Raw genomic sequence first — 19304 nt, forward strand, 5'->3', positions numbered from 1 at the left:
TTAGTCCAGTACTGGAAACTGCAGTCTAGTAGGTAGTGATACTGGAAACCGCAGACAAACATGTAAAGTTCTCCAGTGTCAGGTAGCAAGGTTACTAGAAACTGAAGCCAAACAGGTGAAGTCGTCCAGCGTCTGGTAGCAAGGTTACTAGAAACTAAAGCCAAATAGTTGAAGTTGTCCACTGACAGGTAACAAAGTTACTGGACACTTCATATAAGTAACTCAGAGACTGGAAACCACAGACAAGCAGGAGACTTCCTGATGACTATAAACTTCCACTGTGCACAGAAAACTAAAAGAGTTACTAGTAAGACTTAGAGCAAAAGCAAGACAGAGTTGGGAGTCCAGGGAGCCTTAAATAGGCCTAGGACGTTCATTACATGGGTGCACGCTGTGCTACTTGCAAAACCTGACGTGGAAAACAAGAAAAGTAAACAGACTGGGGCATGGGCATAACAAACACATTAGCTCTATTCACTGTGTATGAGACATGACTACAGCCGCTTTTGTCCAGTGCTAATCGCAGCATTGGTATTCCCCAGCAATTCACGTCTGATGAAGGTCCATGTTCTGGGTCCAGAATTTTACAATTTTGCCCTTTGGATTGCCTCAAAATAAAATTTAAACAATTTTTCTTCCATTCGAGTGCCAAGTACCTTTTATATTTTTTTCTCTTGCAAACAACAATATAAAAATAACTCAATAATATGCCTTCTATGCAATATGTTTAAAGCACCACTCCAGATTTTTTTTATATATTTTACCGCTGAAGTGGTGCAACTAATCTAAGTTCTCTGCATTTAATCTCGTACTTGCTAGATGTCGTGTTCTTCTGTTATTGGCACCGCACCAATTGGTCTCCAGCAGTTTGTGACCTCCAGTATTTCCTGGGTGATCTGGACATCAGAACTCAATGTAAGTCTATGAGAGCCAGAAAGAGGGTCTCAAAGATTTTCATTCAGAGTTTGTGACTGTTACCTCTGACTTACGGTCAGTCAGAAGTTGCGGTCACAATATGGCAGATTGGGATCGGAGCGGTGTCGGGAAGAGCTGAATACTGCAGCTTGTGTGTATAATACTAGGGTCAAGGGCCTAATGTTAGTGACACCACTCCTGCGTTGAAATAAAAAAAAAACGCTGGAGTGGTGCTTTTAAAGCGTAATCAACCTTTTTATTTTATTGGTCTGCATTTGTAAAGTTATGAATCTTTGTAATATACTTCATTACATTTATTTGCTTTCTTCTGTATATAATACCATGCTGAAATTGCTGGCTCGTTTGTCTACAGTAGTTCATTGTGTCTACGTAGCTGAAATGAAGTGCAAGTTTCGCTATGATCCATACTCTATTGCATCTCTTCATTGTCTGTGTTCAAAAATGCCCCGAATTTTGGTTCAAATTGTTGCATCTAGTTTAAAAGCTAATGTTATTGGTTAACCCAGAAATGGGCTACGGCTTAATAGAGGGGCCATGCCTTACTGGGGAATGGGGAAATGCTTAAAATTAGAAACAAACATAGCTGCTTACTTTCAGAAGCAGTTCCTTACCTGAAGTGAATGGAGCTGGATTGCAATTCTATGCACAACACCTGGTCAGCATTGGTGCCATTACTGAAAGAAAGCAGTCATGTTTTTTTTTTTTGTTTTTTAATCCTGGACAACCCTTTTAAACACTATAATCTCAACTCCACAAATTGATCTAAACGTAACTCAAACAAGACTTGATGGTGTGTTAAATTTGGTGCATCCTTAGACTTTATATCGATCATGGGCCAAATAATAAATTTGTATATTTTAGGACTGTCTAGTCTAAGTTTATATTTTTCCAAAATAAGATTTGTAATTCAGCCGCACACTATTTGGTTGAGTATGAGTATGTGGAAAATGCCATGTATTTTACCAATTGGTATTTGTAGATATTTGTAATGAGGCTCTATTATTGGTCACCTGGCGGTTCTAAAATGGGTACCACGAGCAGACTTGACGCAAGCTGCTCTGTTTCCCAGAGTACTGGGGTTACCCTAGCTTTCTCCCTTTGACTCCTATACAAGGATGTGGATTTAAACAGGGGGCCCCTTGGCAAGAGCCATAGAGTCAGCTGCTATTCGGTGACACAAGCTGGCAAGAAGGATAGTCAGATAGCCTGGTCAAAACCAAGAGGGCCGAAAGGGTCCAAAATTGTCAGACAAAAGAAATATCAATTAACAAGCTAGGATGAAAACAAGGAAACGAGACTATAAAACAAGAGCAGAAATCACAGACCTAAACCTGGGAAGCACAAAGCTCTATCTGGCAGTTTTCAGCAACAGGCTAGAAGGATTAGTAGAGTCTAAAGCTCTCCAATTGGCTCTCCGAGAAGTTCAGATGGACAGCACACACACCCTAACCGTCAGACTGGACAGCACTGCACATCCCAGCCACCCTAAACGTAGTAAAAAAGAAAACTGAAGTCTGAACTGAGAAAATTAATTAACACATGACCATTAACCAGAGATAACAAAAAGCAAAAAACACAAATAAAAAGTAAAAAATAAACTGCAAATAATGCATAAAGATAATAATAAGGGTATTTAGTAAACATAATTTTGATCAAAATAATGTACAAGCCATCCCGCCACGACACGTCACCCCTTGTGGGACAGTCCTACTCTAGTATTTAAAACCTTTTCACTTGCCAAGTGACGTGAATGTGAACAAGGATCGAGGGACTGACCCACTAGTAAAAGCATAGGCCAGACTGGATGGCTTTCCCAGCTCAGAAAGAGGGCTGTCACACCCTTATATGCACTGAATGCACAATGAAATGGATAAAAAAACTGGCGATGAAAAGATCGTATCTGCAACAAAATATTATCAATAAAAATGACAGCTCAGCACGCAGAAAAAATAAGCCCTCACCCAACCCGAGATTACGAAAAATGGAGACACTTTGGGTCTCAGATAATGGCGCAATTTTTTTTTTTTTTTTTTTACAAACGTTGGATTTTTTTTTCTTCACCACTTAAATATAAAATAACCTAGACATGTTTGGTGTCTATGAACTCGTAATGACCTGGAGAATCATAATGGCAGGTCAGTTTTTGCATTTGGTGAACAAGGTAAAAAATGTTTTTTAAAAAGTTGTGAAATTGCACTTAAGAATTTTTTTTTCCCATTTTTGAGTACATGATATGGTAAAACCAATGGTGTTGTTCAAAAGTACAACTCGTCCTGCAAACAACAAGCCCTATCATGGCCATATTGATGGAAAAATAAGTCACATCGCTCTTGGAAAAAACAAACGCAAAAACGAAAAAGGGCAGGGTATTGAAGGGGTTAAAGCAGCGAAAAGAAGAGACCATAGACTTAACATGTGCACAGTAAGGTTTCTGCATTGCTGATGATTTTAAATTTTTTTTACAGTGCCTTTTCAGGTGGGTTCCAGGAGGTATACACCTGAAAGACATTGTGTGCACATAACCCATGCAAATTGGCTCTCCAATAGGAAGAAAAAAGCTGGTTGCCTGGTACCACCTTCTACAGTTTGTTCAATGTGAATTAAGCTGGCTGTTTACAGATGGCTTGTACATTATTTTGATCAAAATTATGTTTACTAAATACCCTTATTATTATTATTACCTTTATACATTATTTGCAGTTTATTTTTTACTTTTTATTTGTGTTTTTTGCTTTTTGTTCACCCTAAACGTAGTGCCTGGACTGAGCCTGCCATCCAAAGATTCTGGTTCTCACATTTCCTCTTTCATAAATCAAAAAAGGCTTTCTATCTTAATAAAAAACAGGTCACTTGTTTAATAGTTAAATATACAGCTCTGGCAAAAAAGACCACTGCACAATTTTCAGTTTGTCTGATTTTTCTCTTTATAGATATATTATTGAGTAAAATGTAAATTGCTCTTTTATTCTATAAACTACTGATAACATGTCTTTGAATTTCCAAGCACTAAATTTTGCATTTATTTTCAGAAAATGAGAAATGGTCAAAATAACAAAAAAAATTAAATGCTTGCAGACCTCAAATAATGCTAAGAAAACAAGTTCATAATCATTTAGAAACAACAATACTAATGTTTTAACTCAGGAAGAGTTCAGAAATCAATATTTTGTGGAATAACCATGATTTTTAATCACAGCTTTCATGCGTCTTGGCATGCTTTCCACCAGCCTTTCACACTGCTTTTGGGTGACCTTATGCCACGCCTGGTACAAAAATGTAAGCAGTTCTTCTTTGTTTGATGGCTTGTTGCTATCCATCTTCCTCTTGATTACATTCCAGAGGTTTTCAATGGGGTTCAAGTCTGGAGATTGGGCTGGCCTTGACAGGGATTTGATGTGGTGGTCCTTCATCCACACATTGATTGACCTAGCTGTGTGGCATGGCGCAATGTCCTGCTGGAAAAACCAGTCCTCAGAGTCGGGGAACATTGCCTGAGCAGAAGGAATCAACTATTTTTCCAGAATAATCATGAATGTGGCTTGATTCATACATTCTTCGCAAAGATTAACCTGCCCATTTCCAGCCTTGCTGAAGCATCCCCAGATCATCACTTATCCTCTACCAAATTTCACAGTGGGTGCAAGACACTGTGGCTTGTATGCCTCTCCAGGTCTCCATCTAACCCTTAGACGAACAGGTGCTGGGCAAAGCTGAAAATTAGACTCATCAGAGAAGATTACCTTACTCCAGTCCTCTATGGTCCAATCTTTATGGTCTTTGGCAAACTTCAGCCTGGCTCTCCTTTGCTTCTCATTGATGAAAGGCTTTTTCTAGCTTTACATGACTTGAGCCCTGCCTCTAGGAGCCTGTTACGAACTGTTCTTGCCGTGCACATCACCCCAGCTGTCATTTGACATTCCTTTTGTAGGTCACTTGATGTCATCCTGCGTTTGCTGGATGACATTCAAATAAGATGATGGTCATCCCGGTCAGTGGAGAGTCATTTTTGCCCTCTTCCAGTCTGTAGCTTTGTTGTCCCCAATGTCTGCTGCTTGTCCTTGTTGTAATGGACTGCTGTCTTAGAAATTTTAAAGATGGAGGTAACATGATATTCACTGTATCCCTCTGCTAGTAAAGCCAGAATTGAGCCCTTCCTTTCCTCACTCAAGACTTTTTTTTCAACGCCTTTGGCATGGTTAAGTTCTTTTTTCATTCCTATTACTGTTGGGATATTACTAGCACTTGTTTTACCATCCAGCTTGTCGTATTGCAAGAGGATTGTGAACACTACAACAGGGTTTTTTATACTTTCCTTCGTTAAATAAGATTTGGTTCAGGTGATCACCTAATCAGAAGCACATTAAGTAGAATGAGGTGTACTCTGGTTGGAATTCAACTGACACTGGAATGGAATGGCTGTCAGACATGTGGAGAAGCTGATTTTTATAAATCTGTGCAGTGGTCTCTCAATTTTTGCCAGAGCTGTATTTCAATAAATATCTCATCCCCAAAATGAACTGGCTGGATATATAAAGTGAACACTATATTTAATGATAAAAACATAACATTTTATTGAGTAAATAACTTAGTATGAGTGTTCATGGTAATATAATAAAGGTAAGCTGATATCTCATAGTCATTTGATAATGGTCATAGACATGCATTAAAGTCATAGTCATGCCTGAAGAAGTGGCATGAAATGCGCTTCGGGCTAGAGGAGCACAGGACCTAATCCCTAACACATTCACTGCGATCTTCCTGTCTATGTTTACCCAGGTAATTATATTTCTAATTATTAACTGAACTCTTTGACTTTAACCCCTTCATGACCCAGCCTATTTTGACCTTAATGACCTGGCCATTTTTTGCAATTCTGACCAGTGTCCCTTTATGAGGTAATAACTCTGGAACGCTTCAACGCATCCTAGCGATTCTGAGATTGTTTTTTCGTGACATATTGGGCTTCATGTTAGTGGTAAATTTAGATCGATAATTTTTGCGTTTATTTGTGAAAAAATCAGAAATTTGGCGAAAATTTTGAAAATTTCGCAATTTTCAAATTTTGAATTTTTATTCTGTTAAACTAGAGAGTTATGTGACACAAAATAGTTACTAAATAACATTTCCCACATGTCTACTTTACATCAGCACAATTTTGGAAGCAAAATATTTTTTTGTTAGGAAGTTATAAGGGTTAAAAGTTGATCAGTGATTTCTCATTTTTACAACAAAATTTACAAAACCATTTTTTTTAGGGACCACCTCACATTTGAAGTCACTTTGAGGGGTCTATATGGCAGAAAATACCCAAAAGTGACACCATTCTAAAAATTGCACCCCTCAAGCTACTCAAAACTACATTCAAGAAGATTATTAACCCTTTAGGTGTTTCACAGGAACTAAAGCAACATGGAAGGAAAAAAAGGACATTTTAATTTTTCCAACAAAAATTTTCTTTCAGCATCAATTTTTTCATTTTCACATGGGCAACAGGATAAAATGGATCCTAAAATTTGTTGGGCAATTTCCCCTGAGTACACCGATACCTCATATGTGGTCAAAAACCACTGTTTGGGCGCACGGCAGGGCTCAGAAGGGAAGGAGCGCCATTTGACTTTTTGAATGGAAAATATGCTGGAATATTTAACGCTTGCCATGTCGCGTTTGGAGAGTCGCTGTGTGCCTAAACACTGGCGCTCCCCCACAAGTGACCCCATTTTGGAAACTAGACCCCCCAAGGAACTTATCTAGATGCATAGTGATCACTTTGAACCCCCAGGTGCTTCTCAACTTGATCCATAAAAAAAAAAAAAGTACTTTTTTTCACAAAAATTATATTTTAGCCTCAGTTTTTTCATTTTCACATGGGCAACAGGATAAAATGGATCCTAAAATTTGTTGGGCAATTTCTCCTGAGTACACCGATACCTCATATGTGGTCATAAACCACTGTTTGGGTGCACGGCAGGGCCCGGAAGGGAAGGAGCGCCATTTGACTTTTTGAATGGAAAATTAGCTCCAATCGTTATCGGACACCATGTCGTGTTTGGAGAGCCCCTGTGTGCCTAAACATTGGAGCTCCCCCACAAGTGACACCATTTTGGAAACTAGACCCCTTAAGGAACTTATCTAGATGTGTAGTGAGCACTTTGAACCCCCAAGTGCTTCACAAAAGTTTATAACATAGAGCAGTGAAAATAAAAAATCATTTTTTTTCCTCAAAAATGATTTTTTAGCACGCTATTTTTTATTTTCACAAGGGTAACAGGAGAAATTGGACCACAAAAGTTGTTGTCCAGATTGTCCTGAGTATGCTGGTACCCCATATGTGGGGGGGGCACTGTTTGGGTGCACGGCAGGGCGCAGAAGGGAATGAGCGCCATTTGACTTTTTGAAATGAAAATTAGCTCCAATCGTTAGCGGACACCATGTCGTGTTTGGAGAGCCCCTGTGTGCCTAAACTTTGGAGCTCCCCCACAAATGACCCCATTTTGGAAACTAGACCCCCTAAGGAACTTATCTAGATGCATAGTGAGCACTTTGAACCCCCAGGTGATTCACAGAAGTTTATAATGCAGAGCAGTGAAAATAAAAAATCTTTTTTTTTCCTAAAAAAAATTTTTTTAGTTGGCAATTTTTTATTTTCACAAGGGTACTAGGATAAATTGGACCCCAAAAGTTGTTGTCCAGTTTGTCCTGAGTACGCTGGTACCCCATATGTGGGAGGGAACCACTGTTTGGGCACACGTTGGGGCTCAGCAGGGAAGTAGTGACATTTTGAAATGCTGACTTTGATGGAATGGTCTGCGGGCGTCATGTTACATTTGCTGAGCCCCTGTGTGCCTAAACAGTAGAAACCCCCCACAAGTGACCCCATTTTGGAAACTAGACCCCCCAAGGAACTTATCTAGATGTGTGGTGAGCACCTTGAACCCCCAAGTGCTTCACAGAAGTTTATAATGCAGAGCCGTGAAAATAAAAAATCTTTTTTTTTCCCTAAAAAAAAAATGAATTTTAGCACGCAATTTTTTTTTCACAAGGGTAACAGGAGAAATTGGACCCCAAAAGTTGTTGTCCAGTTTGTCCTGAGTACGCTGATACCCCATATGTGGGGGATGACCACTGTATGGGCACACGTCAGGGCTCGGAAGGGAAGTAGTGACGTTTTGGTATGCAGACTTTGATGGAATGGTCTGCGGGCATCATGTTTCATTTGCAGAGCCCTTGATGTACCTAAACTGTGGAAACCCCCCACAAGTGACCCCATTTTGGAAATTAGACCCCCAAAGGAACTTATCTAGATGTGTAGTGAGCACCTTGAACCCCGAAATGCTTCACAGAAGATTGTAACGCAGAGCCATGAAAATAAAAAATCTTTTTTTTTCCTCAAAAAATGAATTTTTAGCTCGCAATTTTTTATTTTCACAAGGGTAACAGGAGAAATTGGACCCCAAAAGTTGTTGTCCAGTTTGTCCTGAGTACGCTGATACCCCATATGTGGGGAGGGACCATTGTTTGGGCACACGTCGGGGCTCGGAAGGGAAGTAGTGACGTTTTGAAATACCGACTTGATCGAATGGTCTGCGGGTATCATGTTACGTTTGCAGAGCCTCTGATGTGCCTAAACAGTGGAAACCCCCCACAAGTGACCCCATTTTGGAAACTAGACCACCAAGGAACTTATCTAGATGTGTGGTGAGCAGCACTTTGAACCCCCAAGTGCTTCACAGAAGTTTATAATGCAGAACCGTGAAAATAAAAAATATTTTTTTTCCTCAAAAAATGATTTTTTAGCCCGCAATTTTTTATTTTCACAAGGGTAACAGGAGAAATTGAACTACAAAAGTTGTTGTCCAGTTTGTCCTGAGTACGCTGGTACCCCATATGTGGGGGGAACCATTGTTTGGGCACACGTCAAGGCTCGGAATGGAAGTAGTGACGTTTTGAAATGCAGACTTTGATGGAATAGTCTGCGGTCGTCATTACGTTTGCAGAGCACCTGATGTGCCTAAACAGTGGAAACCCCCCACAAGTGACCCCGTTTTGGAAACTAGACCTTCCAAGGAACGTATGTAAGATGTGTTGTGAGCACTTTGAACCCCCAAGTGCTTCACAGAAGTTTATAATGCAGAGACGTGAAAATGAAAAAATCATTTTTTTCCACAAAAATAATTTTTTAGCCCCCAATTTTTTATTTTCCCAAGGGTAACACGAGAAATTAGTCCCCAAAAGTTGTTGTGCAATTTTTCCTGAGTACGCTGATACCTCATATGTTGGGGTAAACCACTGTTTGGGCACACGGCAGGGCTTGGAAGGGAGGGAGCACCGTTTGACTTTTTGAATGCAAAATTGGCTGGAATCAATGGTTGCACCATGTCGCGTTTGGCGACCCCCTGATGTGCCTAAACAGTGGAAACCCCTCAATTCTAACTCCAACCCTAACCCCAACACACCCCTAACCACAAGCCCTAACACATCCCTAACCACAAGCCTAACCCTAATTCCAACGCTAACCCTAATTCCAACCCTAACCCTAATTCCAACCCTAACCCTAATTCTAACCCTAATTCCAACCCTAACCCTAATTCCAACCCTAACCCTAATTCTAACCCTAATTCCAACCCTAACCCTAATTCCAACCCTAACCCTAACCCTCTTTCCAACCCTAACCCTCTTTCCAACCCTAACCCTCTTTCCAACCCTAACCCTAACCCTCTTTCCAACCCTAACCCTTTTTCCAACCCTAACCCTAACCCTCTTTTCAACCCTAACCCTAACCCTAACCCTCTTTTCAACCCTAACCCTAACCCTCTTTTCAACCCTAACCCTAATGGAAAAATAAAAATACAAATATTTTCTTTATTTTATTAGTTGTGCCTACCTATGGGGGTGATAATCGGGGGGTTTATTTACTTTTTCTTTCATTTTGATCACTGTGAGAGTGATCAAAATGAAAGAATAGAATCTGCAGCCGGCAGATTCGGGCGGGCGCACTACGCATGCGCCCGCCATTTTCTAAGATGGCGGCGCCCATGAACCGGACCCGCCGGACACCGGGAGCGACAGGGGGACTTAGAAGGTGCCGGGGGAGGTGAGAGGGGGTGAGGGGGTTATCGGAATCTGGCGGGGAGCAGAGGGAATGGGAGGGGGGCAGATGATGACAGCGGCGGCAGATCGCCGCTGTCATTCAGTTGCGGGGGGGGGCGATCGCCGGGGGGGGTGGAATCGGTGTCTCCAGCCATGTCCGATGCTACAGCAGCATCGGCCATGGCTGGATTGTAATATTTCATCAATTTTCATTGATGAAATATTACTATCACTCTGATTGGCTGTTTCACTTTTAACAGCCAATCAGAGCGATCGTAGCCACGTGGGGGCGAAGCCACGCCCCCTGTGGCGAAGAACAAAGCCCCCTGTATCTGCGGGTCGGGTGACCTTTCAGTGACCTAGGTCATCCGACCCGCAGGGGGGCTTTAAAGTCATGACGCCACATAGGCGTCATGGGTCGTTCTGGCACGACTTTTCATGACGCCTACGTGGCGTCAAAGGTCGTGAAGGGGTTAATGCATGTCAATGACGGTTTTCAAATGACTATGAGATATCCACTTACCTTTATTATATTACCATGAACACTCATACTCTGGGCTATGTGTGAATTTTGTTCTGTGCCCCTTCATATTGAGGTATCAATTTATTTTTGTACTGTTTTTAGTCGTTTATTCAATAAAATAAATAACAATAAATTAAATTTAAATATTTTGATTTATCATTAAATATTGTGTTCACTTTATATATCCAAACGGTTCATTTTGGGGCTGAGATATTTATTGATATACATTTCCTCTTCCACCAGCACTGCCCTGAGGGTGAATATAACAACACCTGGCGACAGGAGCAGAGGTCGCCGGAGCAGGTTCTGGTGGAGATGTGACAGTATTACACTTTTTTTCATATGAGCAAATTGTCATATTGAAGCTTTCACCTTTGAGTTAATTAATTATGACAAGTGTAAGGCAGTGACCCCTGTTACAGCTAGGGGGCACTGTATGGGCTCCCCAGAACATGCATGCAGGTGTTACCTTTATTGTGATGGGGAAACAGTGACCGGCATGGTTGTAAATGGCCGATATGTATCACAGAGGTGGGTGGCCCTGTGATGGAAGCCTAGGCGTGTTTTGCTCAGCAGATCTACTGCTGAGGGTTTTTGCTATACATTGGGTGGCTTCCAGGTGACTTGCAGAGATGGGTGGGTCCAGTCACCTTCATACCCACCCAAGGGGGAGTGTCTGAACGCCCAAGATGAAGCCTGTGTGTGTGGCTGTGTGTTTAAGGACCTGCAGTGAGGTCATGACCATGTGACCAGCCCATGTGATCCATACCACACCTGTGGGTGTGGTTATGAGATATATAATGTGACCAGGGTGGGTCACATGGGTGAGAGTGTATGGACTTGATTGGTTCATGTGGAAGGCCTATGTGTTGGAAGGCGTGCTACCTTCCTGAAGGGCACATGGTAAGGCTTTGGACCTGGTGTCCTGTGTGTTGGACGGCTCCAAGTGGGGACAGACATCCTGAACAGCAAACGGAGAGGCCGTGTTTGCAGAGTCAGTGATGGCTCTGTGCGAGGAAGCTACCACCCTGCTGAGGATCTGGAACTGTTAGGCGGCCTGGTGATCAAGGCGTTGTCTGGGACGGTGATCCCAGTTCGGAAGCTTCCCTGATAAACGTGAGTGATACTGACTGGGATCAGTAAGAGACTGTTCAGGCTCTAGAGCCTGCGTGCTGGACGTGACACAGCCTGTGTGCTCACAGGCTTGAGCGAGCGAAGCTCTACTATGGACATTAAGGATTCGTGTGTCTGATGTAAGACTGTTTGCCTTGTGTTCCTGTGACATTGGTTTATGAAGGAAATAAACCTCATAGACTGTTTATTTGGAAAGTGTTCCTGTGTGCCTTAAATCTTGCAGCCAAGTGAGTGTCCCCAACACACGCAGTGAGCGCTTAACTACACAAGGTATATATCCTCTAATGTTCAGAAATAGGATAAATGTTCCATCCAGCCTAACTTCAAGGTCTGTGGGTAATTTCATTTCCCATGTGCTTGCACATTGATCTTTTTGGTAGTCTGTTGGTCCAGTCCAGTTTCTGTAAATCACATGTTAAAATGCACATTGATTTGGATAATCCAATGTCTCATTGCATCAATCTCACGTTTGCCATCTTAATAAGTAGATATTACCTGACCCTGTTGGGTAACTGTTGCATAGTGGAGGCTAAAGGGTTAGTCACATCTTCATCAATCAGTTAACAGCAGAAAGTAATAGTGTTAATATGTCAGCGATGGGTGGAAATTTGTAATAAGCAGTTATGTGTTTGTTTTTAGAAGCATTATCCGACAACATCCATCTATGAAGATGGAAATAACCCTTCAATAGTCTTGTGACTAGCTGAGAAATCTAGCTAAAAGCAAATGCCATACTGATTTTTGTTATACTTGTTTGTCTTTTTTTTATAGTTTCCATTAAATTTCCTTGTGTGGTTTATGTTTGCTTGCTCCAGCCTCCACCCAGTGGTTACCTTATGCATCAGACAGAATAAATCCACAAAACATAGTCTTCTCCTTAAAGAAAGATGAATGAGAGTTTGAATGAAATAGATTACATTTGGAATAATCCACCAGTAATATGAAAGACTTACAAATTACTTTCTGACTGAAGAAATCTGCGTATATACTCAGGAGAAGTAATGAACAAGGCTATTCTGAGGGATAATTACAAATAAATCAATAATTAATGGTTCGGGAATGTGTTAATAGGTTCATTATGGTGATTCACGGTTTCTTCCTAGCTGGTTTTGCTTAGAAATGTAATAGGAGAGATTTCAGCCTGTTCTCAGATACTTCTAAACAGTCAAGAATCACAGCGTTACGATCATGTTGCAAACCATTCTTAATTTTAATAATAATAATAATAATAATCTTTATTTTTATATAGCGCAAACATATTCCGCAGCGCTTTACAGTTTGCACACATTTTCATCACTGTCCCCGATGGGGCTCACAATCTATATTCCCTATCAGTATGTCTTTGGAGTGTGGGAGGAAACCCATGCAAACACGGGGAGAACATACAAACTCCTTGCAGATGTTGTCCTTGGTGGGATTCGAACCCAGGACAACCACTGAGCCACTGTGCTGCCCAATTCAGTTCATTTATAGCACTTTTGCTATGAACCTGTCAAAAATCAGTGATTCGGTTGGCCCTGGTGTCAATGAGTGTAAACTGTTTTAATACTGGAATATAGAGGCCCTGGATGAGTGCCAGAGTTTATGTTAGTCTTACTACTTCTTTAGTCTCTCTTTTATATACGAGGGTGGTTCAAGTTCAAAAAAATTTCCGCTGTTAAATGCAGGAATATTTTTATGTTATTAAATAATAAAAGCAAGTCAATTGCAAACTTGTTTATTTTCATTGTTTTTCTGCTGTCAGTCTCCTTCAATGAGAGGTTTCATGTTACATAGTGTAATAGAGCCTGGCCAAGTGTGTGCAAAAGTTACATTCCAGGAGAGGAGTTAGTGATTTCACACTGTGATTTGGCACCCGTTTGTTGGTTCCATCTGGGATTTCTTCTGAACCCCCTGCAAAGCAGGATTTGTGCGTATGCCCCGACGGGGCCATAGAATATAATGATGCAGACAGAGCGAACGTGTGTACGCCTACTGGAGATTCAAACATTTTGAGGGGGGTTCGGACGTAAGCCCCGATGGAACCAGCTAACCGGTGCCAGAACACAGTGTAAAAGCACCCTTAATTTCTAATATCCCAATAAGCTCTCTCCAGCCCGTTGATTTCTGTGCAGCATCTGCTTGCCTCCCTCTCCCCCATTCTGCAGCACGTGCCCAGCATCATGGCTCTCACTGTCCAGAGTTGTGTGGTTGTTCCAATGCCTGGTTATCTCTATATGCAAATACACGGAAAATGGTGTAAACTCCAGAACAAATGGTTCAATGTATTACAGCCAATCTTGTGTTAACTGCTGCCTGTGGTTTGGGCAGTATGAATCAGCCGACGTGTTCTTGACTTAATTATAGACTTGAATAAAGAGGGCAGACCTCGATGCATTCTCCGTTATGATGCGGTGACCGAAGCTGCATTACCTGTGGGTTTAGTGGACCCCTTCTCCCAGGAATGAAACCCCACCTAAAAGGCATTTATGACTTGTATGTGATATGTCCTTGGGAGAAAACACAATGAAGTTTAGGTGAGGTGGAATACTTTGAGTTGTATAAATGGGAAAACATTTTTTTATTATTATTATTATTATTATTTTGACTAAATTCAGATTTCAAATTCTTTCCTATTTATACAGTTTTCCAGGTAACAAGCTCATTCCCATGATCTCCCAAATAAAACTAAAGCCTGGAATTGTCAAGATTTTCACGAGGGAAACCTTTCCCCACAGTGATCCCAGCTTTAGCTGTTGCAGGAAGACTAGAAGATAGAAATATTGTCGACTAAGATAGGAAAAATGTAAGCAAGACAAACAGCGAATAGATCGATATTTCTTGCCGTGCGTCTCCTCTGGGATCTATTATATAAGAATGGAAACATAAATTGCATCTTCTCTCGTGGCTGTTAAATATCGCTATAGGATTAATTACCCAATTATCGACTGGTTTTGTGAATCTAGGGCCAAAACTTATTATGTTTTAGTAATGGTTATGAATAGATTGTAATCTTTTTAGGATAATCAATATGTAATTTTGTTTCTTTAAGGAAAACCAAATCCACCATGCATCATTGCCTTCTGTCATCTGAGTAAGTTCTCATATCTCCAGCTGACGGTGTTGCATTGTTCAGAGTTATGAGACTTTAATGCATAGGGCTGGACTTTCAAAAAGAAAACACAGCAATAATTTTAATGATGTGATTACCAACTAAATTTCAATAAAGTGTTGATGCAAACTGATTTCTCTCTTTTTTTAATAAGTTGCTGAAAGGGAAACTGTAAGGTTCATTAATATTTCAGCACTTTTATTACATACAGCGTTTCGGCTAAGTGCTGCTCATTTATACACATCTAGTGACCATTTTAATGGGATGTACTGTAATACTATAGCACTAATTTTAAATGTAATATCTTGTTAAAATGACAGAAAAATAATATAATTTGTTTAGTTTGTACTTAAAAAAGCTGACAGGTGTGAAACGCAGCAGTAAATTAATCACCTTGTTATAGACTGATCTGAGTTGGAGTATTGATATTGCATCCAATAGGTGCAGCATCGGCAGGTAGTGTCTTTAGGATATTGCCAGAGGTTGCTACACGGAGCACCAGTGTAGTTGGAATGATAAGCAGGCAACATAGTCAGAATATAGCCAGAGGGCGGTGCACGGAGTGGCAGTAGGATCTTAAGGATAAGCAAGAATCGAAGTCAAGATATAGACAGAGGTCGGTACCTGTAGCAGCAGTAGGATCTTGAGGATAAGCAGGAATCATAGTCAGGATATTGCCAGAGGTCACTACACGGAGCATCAGTAAAGTTGTGAGGATAAGCAGGTAACGTAGTCAGGATATAGAAAAAGTCAGGATATAGTCAGAGGTTGGTACACGGAGCAGCAATAGGATCTTGAGGATAAGCAGCAGGTGGGAAGAAGCTAGAATAAATGCTGGGAGCTCAATCAGGAGATCACATGTTAAGCCAATCAGGAACTCAGCGTGGAGACATCAGGAACTCAGGTTGGCGACATGAGGAACAACACAGGTACTAGTATCTGATTTAGCGAAGAACTGTCCAGTGAGCTGAATAGCTCAGAGGGAAGAATCATAGAATCGTAGAGTTGGAAGGGACCTCCTGGGCCATCTGGTCCAACCCCCTGCTCAAAGCAGGATTCGCTAAATCATCCCAGTCAGATGTCTGTCCAGCCTCTGTTTGAAGACTTCCATTGAAGGAGAACTCACCACTTCTCGTGGCAGCCTGTTCCACTCATTGATCACTCTAACTGTCAAAAAGTTTTTTCTAATATTTAATCTGTGTCTCCTCCCATTCAGTTTCATCCCATTGCTTCTAGTCTTTCCTTGTGCAAATGAGAATAAAGTTGATCCTTCTACAATGTGACAGCCCTTTAGATATTTGTAGACAGCTATTAAGTCTCCTCTCAGTCTTCTCTTTTGCAAACTAAACATTCCCAAATCCTGCAACCTTTCCTCATAAGACAGGGTTTGCAGACTGGTCACCATTCTGGTCGCTCTTTTCTGAACTTGCTCCAGTTTGTTGATGTCTTTTTTAAAATGTGGTGCCCAAAACTGGACACAATATTCCAGATGAGGTCTGACCAAAGAGGAGTAGAGGGAAATAATGACTTCACGTGATCTAGACTGTATGCTTCTGTTAATACATCCTAGAATTGCATTTGCCTTTTTTGCTGCTGCATCACACTGTTGACTAATATTCAGTCTGTGATCTATTAGTATACCCAAGTCTTTTTCACATGTGCTGTCACTTAGTCCTATTCCTCCCATTCTGTATATGCTTTTTTCATTTTTATTGCCCAGATGTAGTACTTTGCATTTCTCACTGTTAAAAACCATTCTGTTAGTTGCTGCCCACTTCTCCAGTTTATTTATATCTTTTTGAGTCCTCTCTCTTCTCTAGTATTAGCTATCCCTCCTAGCTTTGTGTCATCAGCAAATTTAATCAGTTTACCCTCAATTCCTTCATCTAAATCGTTGATAAAGATGTTGAACAATACAGGGCCCAGGACAGAGCCCTGTGGTACCCCACTTGAGACATTCTTCCAACTGGATGTGCAGCCATTTATGGCCACTCTTTGGGTCCGATCACTAAGCCAGTTATGAATCCACCTAACAGTTGCCTTGTCCATTCCATACTTAGTCATTTTTTCAATAAGGATTGTATGAGAGACTTTGTCAAATGCTTTGCTGAAGTCAAGATATACTATATCTACAGCATTTCCTTGATCCACCCAATCAGTGATTCCGTCATAGAAGGAAATTAAGTTAGTCTGACATGACTTATTAGTTACAAACCCATGCTGACTCTGTTTAATCACTTCATTCTTATCCAGGTACTGACATACATGTTGTTTAATAATTTGTTCAAAGAGCTGCTGCCTGGTGCACAAGAGCTGCTGGGTTCATATCCTGACAGACCTAATACAATATACCATCTGAGTCTTTTATATCATAAAGGTCTGAAAGGTAGCCAGATCCCATCTCAGGTGTGTGAGGCAAAAACTGACAGAGTGGGGAGGTGGATGCTCAGGTTTATGGCTCTCTCTATTCTTTTTCCAGTCTATGGATGAAGAAGGAAGAAGGATCAGGGAGTGAAAATTTCCTAAATAAGTGGGGGATTCCGGAAGTGAGACCCCAACCGGCATAGCACTCATTAGTTATCCCTGTCTGATGGCAGGAAAGCCAAGCATGCTGTCATTTTACAGTGTTGCACTGAGCCTTAAAGGGAATCTGTCAGCAGGTTTTTGTTATGTATTCTGAGAACAGCATGAGGTAGTGGTTAAAACACTGAATTCAGCGATGTTGTTTACTTACAATGAAGATTTTATTACTAGAAGTTAATCACTGCTGGACTATAGTAGCGTGAGAGCCTTAGTACAACCAAGCCCCATCCTATGAGGAGCATCTTACTGTCAGTATACATACAGAAAGCTGTGGTGTGGGCGATATTAGCTTTCTGAGCTCTGATACATGCTACATATCAAAAAACTCTGATTGTGTCACAACTGTTGCATCCAGTAAACTAAGTGATACATCGCTATAATCGGGGTCTCTTTACTTTATGCTGTTATTAGATGAGGTAGCATAAACCTGGTGACAGATTCCCTTTAAGAGGACACTCATCAGGATTTTGCTCCTCCATATGCTTCTGACATCATTTCAGGATTCTTTGTATACCAATCGGACACAGAGTAGTGTCATGCTCCATCACACACCATATAATAAAGATATTACCCTCTGGAAGCTTAGTAGACAACCATAGTACAGTTTGCACTGAGCCTTAAAGAGGTTTTCCAGTCTTACCAGAGTAATTACTCATCCTCAGGCTTAGAGATGGGAAAATCTATTTGCAGAGCTCTGGTCCATCGACCAGGTCAGTAATCGGTGTCTGCTGGATGGGAGGTCTGCAAATCTCTTTACCTTCTGGCATTCCCAGGTCTTCTTTTGATTATCTGAGCTGGCGTGAAGTTGTGTGTGCGTCACACCGCAGTGATGACATTGTGACAACTTGGTGAAACAAAAGACGAGCCAGGAAGGTTCAGAGGTTAGGAGATTCACATGCCTCCCATCCATCAGTCAGCGATTACTGAACTGGACAATGGACTGGAGTTCTGCTAATCGACTCTAACATTTCTAAGGATGAATCATAAATATCAGATAGGTAGTGGTCCAACACCCATAACTTCTACTGTTAAGTTGTTTCCTGCTCCGTCGGTGGCTGGGCGTAAACAGTGAATTCGAGTGCCGACATTGCTGGAACGACACCGACACGGGAGGCGAGTATAGGCTCTCTTTATTTTCTCAGGGCCAAGCGGGGGAATGAGAAGGAGTTGTCCAAGTAGTGGACATCTTCTTTAAGTATATCCACACCTTCGGAAGCATCTCAGTTTTTGTCATTAGTGGCGCATAAAATTCTGCAAATCCCAGTTCTCAAACCAGAACTGACTTGTAAACACACGGCTTTCTTTTTGTTCTTTCTTGCTTCCCCCGTTAAATTGTCTATATCCTTTTGGGATTTTGTATCTGTAACATCTATTATTATTTTATCGATTTGCCTGCCAGAGTTTGGCAGCTCCACTTGAATACTCTCTGACTTTTGAATGACTTTTATGTGTCATTTGCTGCTGCTTTGTGTAACACAGCACATGGTGTGATGTTTGACTTACGAAGGATGAGATAAGACGCCTATAGGAAAATCACTGTATATAAGTGTTCCATTACATTTCTTTTAATGGTACCAAGGCATCTGCTTTGGGCATTCGGAAATAACCATAGCGTGCTTGCCAGGTGCAGTCCAATTAGGTAACAAAACATTTCTTTCTCACAAAAGATAGCGGCGTAGGTATGATTATATCAGGGCTTATTGAATAGAACACACTTCTGTGTAATTTTCTAAGAAAACGAGTGGAGAGGGGGCCGAAAAGATTTGTCATTCTGATTGATGGCGGTGTCTGCGATGAAAGTGTTTTTCACTGATCAGGCATGTTTCAGTCTTAGCTCAGAGGAATATTCTTTCGTGGTTTTAAAGCGGCCCTGATTAAAAGGAATTTTACTGGATATTTAGAATGTCTGCCATTAATTAGAGAAGATTTAGTAATACACATTTACAAAAA

The 19304-nt window shown here is 41.0% G+C and overlaps 1 protein-coding gene across 2 annotated transcripts in view; it reads left to right on the forward strand.

Moving 5' to 3' along the window:
• The window catches only part of SPAG16 (sperm associated antigen 16), a 1757100-nt gene that overhangs the window by 173497 nt on the left and 1564299 nt on the right, over positions 1-19304 (forward strand). The gene's annotated exons all lie outside the window — the stretch shown is intronic.

The sequence above is a fragment of the Dendrobates tinctorius genome, unplaced genomic scaffold (assembly GCF_039654945.1).
Source record: "Dendrobates tinctorius isolate UK_male_01 unplaced genomic scaffold, ASM3965494v1 ptg000199l, whole genome shotgun sequence".
Lineage (NCBI taxonomy): Eukaryota > Metazoa > Chordata > Amphibia > Anura > Dendrobatidae > Dendrobates > Dendrobates tinctorius.